The 14,496-nt window shown below is 36.8% G+C and overlaps 1 non-coding gene across 1 annotated transcript; it reads right to left on the bottom strand.

Moving 5' to 3' along the window:
- Window positions 1-471: 471 nt before the first annotated feature.
- On the bottom strand, window positions 472-580 carry LOC128047130 (U6 spliceosomal RNA). The gene has a single exon (XR_008199317.1). It is a non-coding gene; the product is annotated as a U6 spliceosomal RNA (small nuclear RNA).
- Window positions 581-14,496: the final 13,916 nt, after the last annotated feature.

The following is a 14,496-nucleotide window of genomic DNA, read 5'->3' as shown; positions in this document are numbered from 1 at the left end:
TGGTTGTCCATTTTAAATATAGTTGTGTGTACATGTCAATCCCAAACTCATGAACTGTCTCATGCTCCCATCTTTTCCCCTGGCAACCATAAGTTCATTCTCTAAGTCTGTGAGTCTGTTTCTGTTTTGTAAATACATTCGTTTGTATCATTTTTTGATTCTGCCTACAAGTGATAGCATGTGATATTTCTCTGTCTTACTTAAATTATTCAGTATGACAGTCTCTAGGTCCATCATGTTGTTACAAATGAGATCATTTCATTCCTTTCAATGGCTATATAACATCCCATTGTATATATGTACCGTATCCTCTTTATCCATTCCTCTGTTGATGGACATTTAGATTGCTTCCATGTCTTAGTTATTGTAAACTGTGCTGCAGTGAACATAAGGGTGCATGTATCCTTTTGTGCCATGTTTTTCTCCAGGTATATGCCCAGGAGTGTGATTGCAGGGTCATGTGGTAGTTCAGTAAATATGGAACACTTCACAGATTGGTGTGTCACCCTTGCACAGGGGCCATGCTAATCTTCTCTTTGCTTGTTTTGATTCACATGGGGCAGACAATGACAATTCTGTCGCAACTGCTTCCTGACTGGAGTCATTTTAGGACCCATCCTGATTTCAGAGATTTTTAAATGTGAAAAGAAAATCTTCACCTTAGATTAGATGAAACATGGCATTTAGACTGTATAAAGTAATCATTGAAAACATTCATTAATTGGTTAACATATCTATTGTTCTCTCCATTTCTGTAGTGTATTTTATATGTTAGTGTATATATTTATTATTAAGCTAAATACTGATCGAAGATTATTTAAATCAAACAATGCCAGAGGGAGTGTTCTAGGCTATTTTGATTAAATTAAAAAAATATTATTGTGTAGTTTTAAAGTTGAATAAAGTAAAACTTCACTTCTTTCTTTAGCAAAGTAATTTTTGTACATTGTTCCAAATGGTGATTAAACTATTAAAATTGATAAATATTAGCATTATAACATTTTATGGTTTTGATCTTTAGTTCCTAGGTTTGTTCATATTTCATAAACCTAGAAGTTAATTTACTGAATATTATTCCTCTCATATACTAAATTTTAAAGTAGTGTAATGTATCACAACAATGCCAGAGGGAGTGTTCTAGGCTGTTTTGATTAAATTTAAAAAATATTATTGTGTAGTTTTAAAGTTGAATAAAGTAAAATTTCACTTCTTTCTTTAACAAAGTAATTTTTTGTACATTGTTCCAAATGGTGATTAAACTATTAAAATTGATAAGTATTAGCATTATAACATTTTATGGTTTTGATCTTTAGTTCCTAGGTTTGTTCATATTTCATAAGTCTAGAAGTCTTTATGAAACAGGGGAAAAAGGAAAAACAGATGCCATTTATTAAAACTGTATGTTTAATGTTGAGTCCTTAGGAAGAAAATGAAGGGTCGTTACATGGAATGGAGACAGAGCTAAAATACATTAAGGATTGCGAAGTTGGTAATCTGTGCTGGAAGAATCTTGTTGCTGTTACATTCTTGGAATAATGTTTATAGTTCATGTTTTTACATGCAGCCATATTTATGAGATTGAGTTGCCAAGGTTATAAATTTGATATATCATTATTTTAAACAACATGCCATCCTGATATGTCAAATATTTCTTTATAGATTTGATAAAAACACTATATCCAAAAGGCGGAAGAAAAAGAAAACTTTGAAATATGATCATAAATATGTTACACAAATATTTTAAGACTTTGAAAGTTGTTTTCAAATTTGCGCACACATTTTGATGCTTAATTTGGGTAAGTTTTATAAAACGCATACCAAGGGCACTTAAGCTGTCCTCAGCAGATAGTCTTGAATATTTTCATTAAAACAATTCCTTCCATGTGGGACTAAACTCACATTTAACAATACTGAAGAGATCAATAGAAGCTGTTCTCATTTTTCTTTAGTTATATTATTTTTAAATTTTTACTTAAATAGGGTTGGGTTTTTATACATTTTGCTTAGCTTTGAAGAGAAGAGTAAATTGCCTCTTAAAGACATGAAGACAAACTTTACAGAACATCACAGAGGATCGATAAGGAACGTTGCTCTTACTTAAGCTTACAGTTGTCTATATTATAAACCATTGGAACTAACAAGCATTTCTTGTACTGTTTATGCATAAAGAAGGTGATTTTTAACTAAATTTGTGTCATAATTATGTAATTACCCTTTCCAGTGATCAAATATCAATTTAATTTTCAAATTAAAATTTGAGCTAAATTTTAAGCCACACAGTTTTTAAGTGTATTTGTTATATCTATTCAAGTTTTCATATATATCATATATACATGTATATATCAGTTATAAAGTCAGCATTCTAAGTTGCTTCAGTTGTGTCCGACTCTTTGTGGCCCTATGGCCTGTAGCCCACCAGACTCCTCTGTTCATGGTATTCTCCAAGGAAGAATGCTAGAGTAGGTTGCCATGCCCTCCTCCAGGGGATCTTCCCCACCCAGGGGTCCAAACTACATGCCTTATGTCTCCTGCAATGGCAGCAGTTTCTTTACTTCTGTCACCACTGGGGAGGCCCATAAATTACATATACTGACATATAATTGTATATATTTATATATGTGTATATATATGTGTGTATATATATATAGGCTTCCCTGGTGGTTCAATGGTAAAGAGTCTTCCTGCAATGTGGGAGACCTGGGTTCTATCCCTGGGTTGGGAAGATCCCCTGGAGGAGGGCATGGCAACCCACTCCAGTATTCTTGCTTAGAGAATCCCCATGGACAGAGGAGCCTGGTGGGCTGCAGTTCATGGGATCATAAAGAGTCGGATACAGCTGAGCAACTAAACACAGCACAGCACATGTGTGCGTGTGTGTGTGTGTGTGTATATATATATATATAATTGATGTATATATTCCAGTAGGGTTAACATGGAGTTAGTTGATGATAGAGTATACAAAATAGGACAGAATATTTTGATTTGGTCTTTAAACTTCTTGTATCAATTTATGCCTTAAGCCACTTAACTCACTTGATCAGTGTGTGTAGCAAGTGAAAACACAACAAAAATTTTATATCTTGCTTCATTCCTTAATCTGGTTACCCATTTCAAGCCACTATTTACCACATAGAGGTAGGACCGAACCTCAGTGGAAGCCTCAGGGATATGGGAAGGAACAATGGACGGAGAGTCAGAAGAACTGCAGGTGTGTGCTTCAGTGTTATCTTTTATCACTCAGGTAACTTTGGGAGTGACACACCTCAGCAGACCTCAGTCACATGAATTTTGAAATGAAAACAGTGGACTGGTGATTTCGTCTATTACTTAATTATGAAATATGATTCATAACCCAATGCAGATCTTTCATTACTAAAAAAAATCAAAGGTGCATCCCAGAAAATGAATATTATCTTAATTTTAATTATCGAAGTCCATATTTGTACTTCATTTTCAAACATAATCTACTCAATTCTCCAAATTTCTATTACTATAAATTATATGCCTTTTATGAAATTAACATTGGGAACAAATCACACCATTATAATAAAGAAAATCTAAATGTTTTCAGTTTTGAAGAAAAAAATTTGGAAAAATACAAAGAAAAATGACCTGTAATGAAAATATCAAAAGACAACCACTCAAAAATAATATTCTGATGATACAATCACAAATGATGCCAGTAGAAATGAGGGGGTGTCTAAAGATCAGCATAGCTGCATTTTGAAAGAAAAAATGGAATCCAGAGATGAGTAAAAGCTTGGAAAATTATGTATTTAGTAAACAAATGAGGAAAAGACTATAAAATATTTGGGCATATTTGAAGGGCTTTTCCAGACTTGATTTGGTGAATGTAAAACTCCACTGGTGGACTAGATTACTAGATGACGAAGAGGAAATAGAAAAACTTTTACAATGCCACTCTTGCTATTACTCCTACTAACTTTCTTTAAGTTGTTGGGTAAATCAAATTTATTTTTTTCTCAAATGTTTATCATACTCTGTTCTCTCTACATATGTGGTTTTCCCTCTCTTTTTTGGATAATTTTACTCTTCCTTCAAGACTCTGTGACGTCTTCCTGTTATAATCTTTACACATCCAATTTAGTTTATAACATAATTTATTTGCATTTTAATTTTGAATAGTATTTGTTTAACCAACAAGACAGAAAAAAATATCTGTTTGGGAATAGGAGGCATATTTGGGATAACTCAGTGTCAGCCATCCAGCACTGTACCAGGCACATAAGGAAAAAATAAAGAATATTTGAAAAAATTAAGCAAATGTAGAGAATATGTATGGCTACTATACTAGAGATTGCATACTGTCTCCCTATAATCCACGTATCCCCTCATCCTTTAGTATAGATTACTTTCCATATTTCTGACCATTTACCTGGAGAAGGAAATGGCAACCCACTCCAGTACTTTTGCCTGGAAAATTCTGTGGGCTACAATCCATGGGGTCGCAAAGAGTCAGACACGACTGAGAGACTTCGCTTTCACTTTCAACTGCCAAGCTAGACATTTCCAGACTCCCTTATAACTAGGTTTGTCCACATAACTGAGTTCTGGCAATGATATGTGAGCAGAAAAGTTATAACTTCAGAGTTGAGCCCTTAAATGAGAGGACAAGTCCTCCCCTTGCTGTGATTTATATATGATGGGAGCTGATACAACCCTCCTGGAACAGAACACGAAAGCTGTATTTTGAGAATGATAGGACAGAAAGTGAAGGAACTAGATAATGTTGTGGGATTAAATATTAGGAATGATCCATTTACCTCAGATTTAGCCATGAGAAAAAAAATTAACTTTTCTTAAGCTATGGTATTATTTGCATTTTTGTTATAGTACTTAAAACCTATATTTTAACTAATACAACTTTCGACAGTGTCATCTAAAATGGATTCCAGGGATGTTTCAATTACTTACTGATAATCAAGCACTGGTACTTGAGAACAAAAGCCAGACTTTTCTTTATCATTCACTGAAGAATAATTAGTGATTTTGTCAGATGGGGGGAAAAAAGCAAATTTAAACAAGAAGTGGATTGAAATTAAACCTTTGTTCCTTTTTAACTTTCTTCTCTCATTCCTTTTATGTTGGGCAACATTTCAATTATGGTTTCAACCTTTGTTATAAAGAACAATTTTAAACAAACAAATGGAATATGAGCAATAGAATTGTTAAGGGAAAACATGGCAATAGGAAAAAAGCTTTCTAAAACTTAAGGTAGAATGCATTTCAAAGGAAGTGTATTAGTCTTAGAAAATATTGAGACTAGTTCAAAAGCTTCTTGGGGTCCGGCTGTTTTTTTTATTTTAATCTACCTAAGCAATCTAGATATGGAGACCAGCTGCAAATATATTTAATTTGTTGATACCCAAAGATGAAGTCTGAGGTAAGTGTAATGCAAAATGAATGAGAGGTTAGAATCTTCTTGGTAGAGAAATAATATCTTACATGTGGTTAAAGAGAAACTAAACAAAAGAATACAGGATTTGAAATAAACTCAGACTTAAAATACAAATGAAAATATATTACAACAATATCAAAGTATCACCTTTAAGTCATGACTATAATGCAGTTATAGTAGCTAACTTATCACAAAGTAAAAATGTCCTAGTATAATTAATGACCTAAATTAGTATTCTTACATATGCATATCTACTTGAGACTATAATAATTTGGCACATATTACACTGGTATCTGATATGATTTCACCAATGGGTCTAGTGATTACACATATGACTATAGAAAAAGGGATGATTTGCAAAGAAGTAAACAAAGCACTGAACACAACTGGAAAATTTAAAACAAGTTATGTACATCAAGGAGCATTTTTTTTTTTTTCCTTTCATTTTTCACAGCTAATCCTAAATGGTGAGAGTTTTGGCATAGGAGGATTTGAGTTCCTATGACTGGTTCTTATGGTGATTTTGGTCAAGTCCTTTTAATATATGCTTTATATTTCAAAATGTGGTACAATATAATTGTTTCAGAAATAACATGAAAAATTAATAAATATTTTAGCAGCAAACAGTATTAATCATTTTATGATCTCTGTATTTTTATGTTAGGACCACAGCTTTGTCTCACGCAATGAAACTATGAGATATACCATGTAGGCCCACCCAAGACGGATGGGTCATGGTAGAGATTTCTGACAAAAAGTGGTCCACTGGAGAGGGGAATGGCAAACCACTTCAGTATTCTTGCCTTGAGAACCCCATGAACAGCATGAAAAGGCAAAAAAGATAGGACGCTGAAAGATGAACTCCCAAGGTCGGCAGTTGCCCATATGCTACAGGAGAAGACTGGAGCTATAGCTCCAGAAAGAACGAAGAGAAGGAGCCAGAGTGAAAATAGCACCCAGTTGTGGATGTGACTGGTGATGGAAGTAAAGTCCAGTGCTGTAAACAGCAATATTGCATAGGAACCTGAAATGTTAGGTCCGTGAATCAAAGTAAATAGAAAGTCGTCAAACATGAGATGGCAAAAGTGACCATTGACATTTTAGGAATCAGTGAACTAAAATGTACCGGAATGGGTGAATTTAATTCAGATGACGGCTGTATCTACTACTGTGGGCAAGATTCCCTTAGAAGAAATGGAGTAGCCCTCATAATCAACTAAAGAGTCTGAAATGCAGTACTTGGGTACCATCTCAAAAATGACAAAATGACCTCTGTTTCCAAGGCAAGTCGTTCAATATCACAGTAATCAAGTCTATGCCCCAACCACTAATGCTGAAGAAGCTGAAGTTGAATGGTTCTATGAAGACCTATAAGACCTTCTAGAACTAACACCCATAAAAGATGTCCTTTTCATTATAGCGGACTGGAATGCAAAAGTAGGAAGTGAAGAGATACCTGGAGTAACAGGCAAATGTGGCATTGGAGTACAAATGAAGCAGGGCAAAGGCTAACAGAGTTTTGTCAAGAGAACACACTGGTCATAGCGAACACCCTATTCCAACAATGTAAGAGATGGTTAATACCAAAATCAGATTGAAATATTCTTTGCAGTCAAAGATGGAGAATCTGCATACAGTCAGCAAAAACAAGACAGGGAACTGACTGTGGCTCAGATCATGAACTTCTTATTGCAAAATTCAGACTTAAATGGAGAAAGTAGGGAAACCACTAGACCATTCAGGTATGACTTAAATCAAATACCTTGCGACTATACAGTGGAAGTGACAAATAGATTCAATGGATTAGATCTCATAGGCAGAGTACCTAAAGAATGATGGGCAGAGGTTCATGACACTGTAAAGGAGACAGTGATCAAAACCATCCCCAAGAAGAAGAAATGCAAAAAGGCAAAATGGTTGTCTGAGGAGGTCTTACAAATAACTAAGAAAAGAAGAGAAGCAAAAGGGAAAGGACATAAGGAAAGATATGTCCATCTGAATGCAGAGTTCCAAAGAACAGCAAGGAGAGATAAGAAAGCCTTCCTCAGTGATCAATGCAAAGAAATAGAGGAAAACAATAGAATGGGAAAGACTAGAGATCTCTTCAAGAAAATTAGAGATACCAAGGGAACATTTCATGCAAAGATGGGCTCGATAAAGGACAGAAATGGTATGGACCTAACAGAAGTTGGAGATATTAAGAAGAAGTGGCAAGAATACACAGAACTATACAAAAAAGAGCTTCATGATCCAGATAATCACAATGGTGTGATCACTCATCTAGAGCCAGACATCCTGGAATATGAAGTCAAGTGGGCCTTAGAAACCATCACCACAAAGCTAGTGAAGGTGATGGAATTCCAGTGGAGCTATTTCAAATCTGAAAAGATGATGCTGTGAAAGTGCTGCACTCAATATGCCAGCAACTTTGGAAAACTCAGCAATGGCCACAGGACTGGAAAAGGTCAGTTTTCATTCCAATCCCCAAAAAAGGCAATGCCAAAGAATGTTCAAACTACTGCACAATTGCATTCAACTCACACACTAGCAAAATAATGCTCAAAATTCTCAAAATAGGCTTAAACTGTTCATGAAATTGAAATTTGAAATTGAAATTCCAGATATTCAAGCTGGATTTAGAAAAGGCAGGGGACTGAGAGATCAAATTGATAACAACTGATTAATCATAGAATAAGAAAGATAATTCAAGAAAAACATCTACTTCTGCTTCATTGACTATGCTGAAACTCTGACTGTACGGATCACAAAAAGCTGTGGGAAATTCTTCAAGAAATAGGAATACCAGACCACCTGACCTGCCTCCTGAGAAATCTGTATGCAGGTCAGGAAGCAACAGTTAGAACTGACATGGAACAGTGGACTGGTTCCAAATTGGGAAAGGAGTACATCAAGGTTGTATATTATCAACCTACTTATTCAAGTTATATGCAGAGTGCACCATGCAAAATGCCAATCTGGATGAAGCACAAGCTGGAATCAAGATTGCCGGGAGAAATATCAATAACCTCAGATATGCAGATGACACCACTGTTATGACAGAAAGCCCAGGAACTAAAGAGCCTCTTGATGACAGTGAAAGAGGAGAGTGAAAAAGCCTGCTTAAAACTAATCATTCAAAAATTAAGATCATGGCAAGTAGATGGGGAAACAATGGCACAGTGACAGTGTTTATTTTCTTGGGCTCTAAAACCACTGCAGATGGTGGCTACAACCATGAAATTAAAAGATGCTTGTTCCTTTTAAGAAAAGCTATGGCAAACTTAGACAGCATATAAAAAAGCAGAGATACTACTTTGCCAACAGAGGTCCGTCTAGTCAAAGTGATGGTTTTTCCAGTAGTCATGTATGGATGTGAGAGTTGGACTGTAAAGAAAGCTGAACACTGAAGAATTGATGCTTTTGAACTGTGGTATTGAAGAAGACTCTTGAGAGTCCCTTGGTCAGCAAGGGGGTCAAACCAGTCAATCCTGAAGAAAATCAAGTCCTGAAAATTCATTGGAAGGACTGATACTGAAGCTGAAGCTCCAATACTTTGGCCACCTGATGCGAAGAATGGACTCATTAGAAAAGTCCCTAATCCTGGAAAGATTGAAGGCAGGAGAAGAAGGGGATGAAAGAGGATGAGATGGTTGGATGGCATCGATGGACATCAGTTTGAGCAAGCTCCAGGAGTTGGTGATGGACAGGGAATACTGGTATGCTGCTTTCCATGGGGCTGCAGAATCGGAAATGACTGAGCAACAAACAGAACTGAACTGAACAGGACCCTTCAAAAATCTAGTTGTTAAAATGGCCTCTTTGAGACTTTAATAAAGAGATTTTTATTTTTTTAATTCTGAAGCATATATACTAAGATTCTTTAGTTCCACTGAAACAAGTATAACTGAGGTACCTAAATATATGCTGTAACTAGATGTTACTGTAATAACTGCAGTAAATGTAAAGAGATGTTTAAACGCCGGAATTCCTGGAAATACACTTCTCACTGGAGCAAACTATTTTTCTACTAGCTAAAGTGGTTGTGGTGTGTGGTCAGTCACTGAAACTGAAAACTGAAACTGAAGTCATTCAGTCGTGTCTGACTCTTTGCGATCCCATGGACTGTAGCCCACCAGGCTCCTCAGTCCATGGAATTTTCCAGGCAAGAGTACTGGAGTGGGTTGCCATTTCCTTCTCCAGGGGATCTTCCTAACCCAGGGATCGAACCTGGGTCTCCTGCACTGCAGGAAGATGCTTTACCGTCTGAGCCACCAGGGAAGTCAGTCACTAAGTTTAGTTCAGTTCAGTTCAGTTCAGTCGCTCAGTCATGTCCGACTGTTTGCGACCCCATGAATTGCAGCACGCCAGGCCTCACTGTCCATCACCAACTCCCGGAGTTCACTCAGACTCGCGTCCATCGAGTCAGTGATGCCATCCAGCCGTCTCATCCTCTGTCGACCCTTCTCCTCCTACCCCCAATCCCTCCCAGTATCAGAGTCATTTCCAATGAGTCAACTCTTCGCATCAGGTGGCCAAAGTACTGGAGTTTCAGCTTTAGCATCATTCCTTCCAAAGAAATCCCAGGGCTGATCTTCAGAATGGACTGGTTGGATCTCCTTACAGTCCAGAGGACTCTCAAGAGTCTTCTCCAACACCACAGTTCAAAAGCATCAATTCTTCGGCGCTTAGCTTTTCTTCACAGTCCAACTCTCACAACCATACGTGACCACTGAAAGAACCATAGCCTTGACTAGACGGACCTCAGTCACCAAAGTAATGTCTCTGCTTTTGAATACGCTATCTAGGTTGCTCATAACTTTTCTTCCAAGGAGTAAGCGTCTTTTAATTTCATGGCTGCGATCACCATCTGCAGTGATTTTGGAGCCCCAAAAAATAAAGTATGACACTTTTTCCACTGTTTCCTGATCTATTTCCCATGAAGTAATGGGACTGGATGCCATGATCTTCGTTTTCTGAATGTGGAGCTTTAAGCCAACTTTTTCACTCTCCTCTTTCACTTTCATCAAGAGGCTTTTTAGCTCCTCTTCACTTTCTGCCATAAGGGTGGTGTCATCTGCATATCTGAGGTAATTGATATATCTCCCAGCAATCTTGATTCCAGCTTGTGTTTCTTCCAGTCCAGCGTTTCTCATGATGTACTCTGCATAGAAGTTAAATAAGCAGGGTGACAATATACAGTCTTGATATACTCCTTTTCCTGTTTGGAACCAGTCTGTTGTTCCATGTCCAGTTCTAACTATTGCTTCCTGACCTGCATACAGATTTCTCAAGAGGCAGATCAGGTGGTCAGGTATTCCCATCTCTCTCAGAATTTTCCACAGTTTTTTGTGATCCACACAGTCAAAGGCTTTGGCATAGTCAATAAACAGAAATAGGTGTTTTTCTGGAACTCTCTTGCTTTTTCCATGATCCAGCGGATGTTGTCAATTTGATCTCTGGTTCCTCTGCCTTTTGTAAAACCAGCTTGAACATCAGGAAGTTCACGGTTCACATATTGTTGAAACCTGGCTTGGAGAATTTTGAGCATTACCTTACTAGCATGTGAGATGAGTGAAATTGTGCGGTAGTTTGAGCATTCTTTGGCATTGCCTTTCTTTGGGATTGGAATGAAACCTGACCTTTTCCAGTCCTGTGGCCACTGCTGAGTTTTCCAAATTTGCTGGCATATTGAGTGCAGCACTTTCACAGCATCATCTTTCAGGATTTGAAATAGCTCCACTGGAATGCCATCACCTCCGCTAGCTTTGTTTGTAGTGATGCTTTCTAAGGCCCACTTGACTTCACAGTCCCGGATGTCTGGCTCTAGATGAGTGATCACACCATCGTGATTATCTGTGTCATGAAGATCTTTTTTGTACAGTTCTTCCGTGTATTCTTGCCACCTCTTCCTAATATCCTCTGCTTCTGTTAGGTCGATACCATTTCTGTCCTTTATCGAGCCCATCTTTGCATGAAATGTTCCCTTGGTATCTCTAATTTTCTTGAAGAGATCTCTAGTCTTTCCCATTCTGTTATTTTCCTCTATTTCTTTGCATTGATCGCTGAAGAAGGCTTTCTTATCCCTTCTTGCTATTCTTTGGAACTCTGCATTCAGATGGTTATATCTTTCCTTTTCTCCTTTGCTTGTCGCTTCTCTTCTTTTCACAGCTATTTGTAAGGCCTCCCCAGACAGCCATTTTGCTTTTTTGCCTTTCTTTTCCATGGGGATGGTTTTGATCCCTGTCTCCTGTACAATGTCATGAACCTCCGTTCATAGTTCATCAGGCACTCTGTCTACCAGATTAGGCCCTTAAATCTATTTCTCACTTCTACTGTATAATCATAAGGGATTTGATTTAGGTCGTACCTAAATGGTCTAGCGGTTTTCCCTACTTTCTTCAGTTTAAGTCTTTATTTGGCAATAAAGAGTTCATGATCTGAGCCACAGTGTTTAGCAAATAGATAGAGAACTCAGATTGGAAATTCAGGTAAACAATTGAAAATTTAAAAATGTTTGTGTCCATATATATGTGTTAGTATACTGTATTGGTGTTTTTCTTTCTGGCTTACTTCACTCTGTACAATAGGCTCCAGTTTCATCCACCTCATTAGAACTGATTCAAATGTATTCTTTTTAATGGCCTGTATGTGAGATGTTATATACAGATGTATATAACAGGCTTTTGGACTCTGTGGGAGAGGTAGAGGGTGGGATGATTTGGGAGAATGGCATTGAAACATGTATAATATCATATATGAAATGAATCGCCAGTCCAGGTTTGATGCATGATACTGGATGCTTGGGGCTGGTGCACTGAGACAACCCAGAGGGATGGTATGGGGAGGGAGGAGGGAGGGTGGTTCAGGATGGGGAGCACGTGTATACCTGTAGCGGATTCATGTTGATGTATGGCAAAACCAATACAATATTGTAAAGTAATTAGCCTCCAATTAAAATAAATAAATTTATATTTAAAAAAAAGTTTGTGTCTTCCATATACTTTTTTTTTTCATTTTATAAAATTTTTATTGGAGTATTATTGATTTACAATGTTGTGTTAGTTTCAAGTATACAGTAAAGTGAATGTATTATTTTAAAAAATATTCAAAAATATTTAAAAAATGTTTTTATGAAATTCAAATTTTGTTAGACATCCTGTATCTAGCAACCCTAGTCACTGCTCATCCCACAGTGCTGGGACTGATTTTGAGGGCATTTGTCCACAGTAAATTCTACATGAAGGCTGGTTAAGGACCAGTTCCAAATGGCAGTCTGTAGTGTGTCAATCTGAGGAGAGATTAGTCACTTGAAGAACAATTCTAATTAAACTGCTGGTTTCAGACTAGGTATTCATATCAATCCTTTTGTCTTTAAAATGTTTCTTGAAGACACCAAAGAGGTAATCAGACAGCAAGGAACTGTTGGACTGAGATCAGATAGTGTTCAATACCATGACAGATTAGGATTCAACCCTTTTTCTTGCCATGCTTCCCGTTATTTTTGGAATACCCTTGCTTTTTCTATGATCCAGTGGATGTTGGCAATTTTATCTCTGGTTCCTTTGCTTTTTCTAAATCTTGTATATCTGGAAGCTCTGGGTTCATGTACTGATGAAGGCTAGCTTGAAGGATTTTGAGCATATATTTTTCCATGTTAATAGAGGTAAAAACTAAATTTAAATTTTTAGATGAATATTATGAAAAGAAATGTTGCATATTTTAATGAATAACAAATAAAATTATATTGAAAATACAATAAAAAGATAGTTTATCCCAGCTGAAAAGAGAATTATTGAATTGGAAAACATGTCAAAAGATGTTGAAAAACAAAATGATGTACAATATACAAAAGAAGGTGAGAAATCAATGATATGTTAAGAAGATTATATTTAATGGATTATAGAAAGAGAGAAGATTCTATAATCAGAGCCAATATTTACATATATCCCAAATCAAGAAAAACTTCATGCCCACAGATATTCAGGAGACAAAGAAATTCCTTGGCAGCATACAGAAGAAGAAATCCAAACCTGCAGACAGCACAATAATACTGCAGAAAAGTAACAAGGAGAAATATCTTACAAGGACCAGGAAAAAGGATAAGGATAAACTAGCTTGAAGCAATAATGAAAGATAAAAGCAAAAGACAAAATAGCTGACACAATACTAAAGAAAAACAACACATCAAAGTAGACACACCATTCATTTTCAAGACTATTCAGTGCTATTGTAGTCAAGACAGAGTGGCATTGGCGATACTAGAATAAGACATAGAACAATGGAAAACAAGAAATAGGTCCGACATAGACTTATACAAATACAGTCAACTCATCATTGACCGAAGAGCAAAGGAAATTCAGTGAAGAAAGGATATAAATTCAACAAACAGTATTGGGATAATTGGATGTGCTACTGCTACTGCTAAGTCGCTTAAGTCGCGTCTGACTCTGTGCGACCCCATAGACGGTAGCCCACCAGGCTCCCCCATCCCTGGGAGCCTCCAGGCAAGAACACAGGAGTGGGTTGCCATTTCCTTCTCCAGTGCATGAACGTGAAAAGTGAAAGTGAAGTTGCTCAGTTGTGTCTGACTCTTCGCAATCCCATAGACTGCAGCCTACCAGGCTCCTCCATCCATGGGATTTTCCAGGCAATTGGGTGTACACATATTCAAAAAGAAGAAGGCGGAGGGAGAAAGAAAAGAAGAAGGAGAAAAAGAGGAAGGGGGAAGGAAGAGAAGGGGAAGAAGAAAACATTTAGACACTTGAAATGACTTAGCAACTGAACAACATCTCACACAAAGAAATCAAACATACACCTAAATAAAAAATACAAAACAGCAGAATTCTAGAAGAAATTTAAAAAATCTAGTTTCTTGAAAGTTTTGTCATATGATCCAGAAATTATATTCCTAGGAATTTCCGAACTGATTTTAAAACTCATGTCTATACAAACTTGTACAATAATGTTTCTGACAACTTTCCACAAAAAACTGACAGCAAACAATATGTTTTCAATAAAATGGATAAATAAACTTTAGTACATCCAAACAGTGGAGTAGTATTCTGCAATAAAAAGAA

This window comes from Budorcas taxicolor, chromosome 4 (genome assembly GCF_023091745.1).
Source record: "Budorcas taxicolor isolate Tak-1 chromosome 4, Takin1.1, whole genome shotgun sequence".
Lineage (NCBI taxonomy): Eukaryota > Metazoa > Chordata > Mammalia > Artiodactyla > Bovidae > Budorcas > Budorcas taxicolor.
The sequence above is the reverse complement of the archived record's forward strand: the minus strand, read 5'-3'. Positions and strand labels throughout refer to the sequence as shown.